The 5,937-nt window shown below is 44.2% G+C and overlaps 1 long non-coding RNA gene across 1 annotated transcript in view; it reads right to left on the bottom strand.

Annotated features, from left to right (window-relative positions):
• Positions 1-5,937, bottom strand: part of LOC116089729 — a 28,225-nt gene that overhangs the window by 16,339 nt on the left and 5,949 nt on the right. Inside the window, exon 2 of the long non-coding RNA XR_004118456.1 lies at positions 749-832. This is a non-coding gene — a long non-coding RNA (uncharacterized LOC116089729). The remainder of the gene's footprint in view (positions 1-748; positions 833-5,937) is intronic.

Genomic DNA, 5,937 nt, shown 5'->3' on the forward strand with positions numbered 1-5,937 from the left:
AAAAAAAAAAAAAAAAAAAAAAACTGCAAGATTTTTCCAAAACAGAATCAAAGGTGCATGCCATCCAAGGAGGATTTAGAATGGCTAAGAGGACAACAGGATTCTTTCCAGTGTGTTACATAGATGGCCATAGGATAAGGTTCAACTTTGACAATAGAAGCTGAACTTCCTTGATGTTTGATCTCTGCTTTTCCATCCCTTGACTACAAAGCAGAGAGGCTAGGGACTTGAAGTAGAGCATAAGCAGAGATTCAAGGGAAGTCGGTAGAAAAGCAAAGATGGTGAAGAACAGAAGAGGAGCGGAAGAGGAGCAGAAGAGGAGCGGAAGAGGAGCAGCAGAGCATTGAAAGAACAGGTTGGAGTGGAGCATTTATGGGGGAGAACTTAAACTTACCAAAAGGCTAGTTGAAGTTCCACATTATCCCAAAGGGAAGGAATCAGCTACAGAGAGTATGCCAGTCAGTTTATTCATTGTGAACACAATTCAAACAACTACACCATGGCCACACGTGGTATTCTCAAAGTGGGCAAGGAAGATCCAGCCCTGCTTGAGCCCAGTAGTTCTCTCTCAAACATAGCCTACAACCAGTCATGGTGGCTCATGCTGATAAATAACCTGAGCACTTGAGAGACCAAGGTTAGGACTATGAACCTGCTGTAGGCTACAGAGTGAGTTCCTAACCATTTTGCACTAGAGATAAGACCATATCTTAAAAAGCCCGCCAAACAAACGTCAAAACCCTATTACCTTTTCTTTGCTGGCATTTGGTTGCTTGTCTTAGACTCTCATCAGCAGGCTTTGGAGTACATCACAGGTATTGGATGCCAGAGACTGTAGAGGTAGAAAAGGGTGATATGTCAAATCACTTAGCAGGGTCACAATGGACACTCCTGGAACTAGAGATGGGTAGCACCTATGGCCATGTCACCTGAAAGTGTCCCAAGTCATCTCATCGTGGAAGAGGCACATAGGGCTGTGGATGTAGCTCCATGGCAGAGCTCTCATACTCCAGGTTCCGTGATCCACTCTGAGCACTGCAAAAAATAAATGAATAAAAGGAAGAGAGGGAGGGAGGAGAGAAAAATTAACAAAATTGTAACAAGTTGATTTCACCAATGTTGTATTTCTTTATGTATTTATGCTTGAGACAGGGCTCACTCTGTAGCCCTGCCTGGCCTGAAACTCATTCTGTAAACTAGGCTAGCCTCAAATTCGTCCTGCCTCTGCTTCCCAAGTGCTAGGATTAAAGGCATGCACTGCCACACTCAGCTCATTTTATGTAACACAAGACCCTTCAAAGCTGAAGATTTGGGCGAGATGGCTCAGTGGGTAAGAGCACCAACTGTTCTTCCAAAGATCCTGAGTTCAAATCCCAGCAACCACATGGTGACTCACAATCACCTATAGTAAGATCTGACGCCCTCTCCTGGTGTGTCTGGAGACAGCAAGAGTGTACTTATTTATTATAATAAATAAATCTTTGGGCTGGAGCAAATGGGGCCGACCTGAGCAAGCAGAGTTGACCAGAGTGAGCAGAGGTCCTAAATTCAATTCCCAACAACCACATGAAGGCTCACAACTATCTGTACAGCTATAATGTGTACTCATATACATAAAATAAATAAATAAAAATATTTTTAAAAAGCTGAAGATCACCAGGTGGTGGTGGCACATGCCTTTAATCCCAGCACTTGGGAGGCAGAGGCAGGCGGATTTCTGAGTTCGAGGCCAGCCTGGTCTACAGAGTGACTTCCAAGACAGCCAGGGCTACACAGAGAAACCCTGTCTTGAAAAACAAAACAAAACAAAACAAAGCTGAAGATCCAAATTAATAAAATAATTATTTAGTGTGTCTGTGTTGGATCCCCTGGAACTGCAGTTACAGACAGTTGTGAGCTGTCATGTAGATGCTGAGAATTAAACCTGGGTCTTTTGAAAGAGCAGTCCTTAACCACTGAGCCATCTCTTATTCCTTACTCTAGAATACAGAACAGAATCTGTGTAGTTTTAACATGCAACAGGACCAGAAAGAGTGACCTTTCTGGGTTTAATGGCTTGCTTTGGGTGGGCTTCAGTTTCTATAACTGATTTCTACAGCTCCTTTCTGGGGCAGAAAGAGGACTGGGGTAAAGAAGGGAAGGTCAAAATCACGGGCATCTTTCACCCCTGAGGCTGCCTCTTATGCCTTCCATTTAGTTCAAAGTATTCAGAACACCAAAGTGTCATAATTTGGTGTACAATTTTCTGAGCCCCAAAGGGTGTCAGGTAATGTAATAAAAATGTCGGTCAGATGGAAAAGCAATTAAGTTGGGAGGTAAGACCAACATATAATCCATTTGAAACACATCAGCGTTAATGAACACCAACAGATAAAATAGTGAGCTGACAGAATCAGATCTGTGGCTAAAGCGTTTGATACTGAAGTAGTTGAAGGAAGGATAGATGGGTCTTGGATAGGATTTCAAGACAGGAATAAAGGAAAATAACAGAGATGATGATAGGAGCCTGACTTGGGATGGAGAGAGGGAAGACTTACAGCAAAGTCAGCATTGGATAGGATTGGTACCCATTATGTATTTCAGATGAGGACCTGTCCTCAGGAATTTAATATTAACAAACACCTCCATTCAGTGTAGCTTACTGCCTCTCAGCCCCGAGTGCCTGAGAACTACCTGAGGAATGCTTTGTATATTTTAAAAATAGTGTTTTGGTTACATCACAGAAGAGTGTGCTTAGCAGCATTGAACCATACAACTAACAATGGTTAAGTTGTATGTGGTATTTCATGCCTATAATCCCAGCATAGAGAGGCTGAGGCAGGTGGATTGCATGGAGTTGGAGGTCAGGCTTGGCTATAACATGAGTTTCAGGCCATGCTGAGGTACAGTGGGATAGCTCAAAAAGAAAGAAAAAAATACAGGAAAGGATAAAGAAAGTTAATAGTTTGCTATGTATATCTTTCACAGTTAAAAATGAGAATTTAGGGGCCTAGGGATGTGGCTCAGTTGTTAAGAGCATGTGCTCTGCAGTCACAGGAAGCAGAGTTCAGATCCTAGCTCGCACGTGACAAGACAGGAATCCTCACAAATGCCTATAACCCCACCCCTGAGGGGGCAAAGACAAGAAAGAGCACTGTTGGAACTTGCTAGTATCAAACCAAGCCAAGTGGCCTCTGCACATCGACACACAGACACCTATGCACACATGCACATACACACACACACACACACACACACACAGACACACATACATCTATGGACAAATGCATACACTCATATACACATGGACACACATACACTTATGCACACATGCCCATACACTCATACATACACACACACACACACACACACACACATACAGAGAGAGAGAGAGAGACAGAGACAGAGAGACAGAGAGACAGAGAGACAGAGACAGAGACAGAGAAAGATAAGCAGAAATCAATCTTTTAAAACAAAATTTTAAACAATGGTCTTTGACTCATCTAAATATCACTAAATTTCCAGACTGGTCCTCCATCTCCTGGGAGCCTGCCCACTTCTGTGCCCTGAACTGCTGCTCACACACTGTGCCCCTTTCAGCCTGTTATATCTGCCCTTGTCCACCCTGTCCAGCCTGCCAAGCTACCTGTTTTCATAGTAGCCATCTACACTCGAATTTCCTTCTACCTGCATAGGCAAGTGCAGCTCATGACCAAGCATGCCAGCTGCCACCCCTGCTAAGAAGAGACCCTCTTAGCCAAGTCAAGATAGTTGTCATTATCCTAGGAACAGATGTGGTATGGTATGCCAGGCTAAGTTGGTGCTGGACTGTAAGTCCTACAGTGTGCTGTCTATGAAGAAATAAGTTCCTGCACCTGGCCAATGCCAGCTCATTGGTCAATGCTGTGGTCCTCGTGGAGATGTTGAAGTGTGTGGTATCTTCCACAACTCCTTTGCTGAGTGTGCCTCCACTAGTAAGTGTGCTCAAAATCCTGCTCACTAGATACCCACGGCCAGGATGGGTGCCAACATGTGGATCATACTTTCTGAGAGCATCCACTTACTGGTTCTGCCTTGGACTGTAGCAGGAGGCAGCAGGTACCATATTACCAGTCATCAGCCACTTGCAGCACCCCTGGCTCCATCCAACCAATAAGGCACACAATTTGTCTGTTGTGATCCTGCACGGATTCCTAGGCCCATAGTTATGTATACTTTGGGACACAGACTTGGGGGTTAATTCCAAGTACCCAGGAGAACATTGGATGGATCATGAGAATCTGGCTTTTCAGTTGTCACTGATCGATTGTAGAAGTTTTTAAATAGACATTTAAATTTTTACTGCACATCTCTGTATGTCCTATAGACTGCTTTCTCTTACATGATGCTATAGGTACTCAGAGCAGAAGAGATAAGAGCTGCCCTATGCTATGTCTACCAATGAGACAGGACAACAAGGATGGAACATGTTTTCCTAAGGCTGATTCTTTTTTTCCCCCCCTGAAACATAGTGTCATGTAGCCCAGGCTGGTCTTGAACCACATTATATAGCTAAAGATGACCTTGAACTCCAGAAGCCTCTGCCTCTAGTGTTGGGACCAAGGTTGATGTTTTATGCATTCTGATCTGCCTTTGAAGGCTGGCCTGTCTCCATTAGCAAGCAGGGTATTCACAAGGACAGCACATTATAGAGCAAAGCCTCTCCACTGTGCGGTCACCAAACACCTTTGTCATTGACTCAGACCATTTGTCCCTGTGTTTTGTCCCTCCATCATGACTGAGGTTAGCAGGAAATCTTCCTCATTGTATTTCCCCTTCTCCACAATGTTCTCATTCCTCTTCAGTTTCTCTCATTTTCTTAAAGACAGGACCAATGTGGCTTAGATTGCCCTTGGGCTTGTTATGTAGGCTGGCTTTGAATTCCTGACTCTTCTTCCTCTGCCTCCTACCTGCTAGCATTACAGGTGTGTGCCACCACTGTGAGCTTCTACCTCTTTTGTTCAAGTCTTGTATCTGTTTCCTTTTGCCTTTGTCTTCCTCTCCAGTTATCTCTTCACTTGTCTTCCTCCCTCCTCGGGTTTCTGGTTTGTGTGAGCTTCTTCCTCCCATAGGCCCCTTGGGATTTGTGTTTAAAGATTTACTATTTATTTATTTATAAAATTTATCTATTATGTATACAGCATTCTGCCTGAATGTAAGCCTTCAGGCCAAAAGAGGGTGCCAGCTCTCATTACAGATGGTTGTGAGCCACCATGTGGTTGCTGGGAATTGAACGCAGGACCTCTGGAAGAGCAGTCAGTGCTCTCAACTGCTGAGCCATTTCTCCAGTCTTAATTTATTTTCATTTATATGTAGTAGGTATGCATGTGTGTCTTTGTGTGTGTGTGTGTGTGTGTGTGTGTGTGTGTGTGTGTATGTGTGTACATTCTCGAGCGTGTGATATCAGAAGTTGGAGTTACATGCAATTGTGAGCTGCTGTTGTGAGTACTAAGAAGTGAACACTGGTTCTCTACAAAAACATTGAGAACAGTAGCTGAGCCATTTCTCTAGCCCCATCTTGTTTTGGTTTTTGAGACTGAGTCTCACAGTGTCCATAGCCCGGGGTGTCCTGGAACTCTCACTGTGTAGCCCAGCCTGGCCTCAAACTTTCAGCTATCTTCCTGTCTCAGCCTCCCTGAGTGTTAGTATGACAGGCCTGAGTCATCACGGAGGTGTGGCCCATGGAGAAGACCCAAATATGCATGAAGAACTTAGACATTTTGGGAAGGGGGGATCTCAGCATCCCACAAAGTCTGGAAATAAATCACAAGCTCAAGTGGAGTTTCTTCTCCTTTGTGATGGTTCAAATAATAATGGCCCCCATAGGCTCAAAGGAACTGGCACTATTAGGAGGTGGACCCTTGTTGAAGTAGGTATGGCCCTGTTGGAAGAAGTATGTCACTGGGGGCAGGCTCTGAG

Source organism: Mastomys coucha, chromosome X (assembly GCF_008632895.1).
Source record: "Mastomys coucha isolate ucsf_1 chromosome X, UCSF_Mcou_1, whole genome shotgun sequence".
NCBI lineage: Eukaryota > Metazoa > Chordata > Mammalia > Rodentia > Muridae > Mastomys > Mastomys coucha.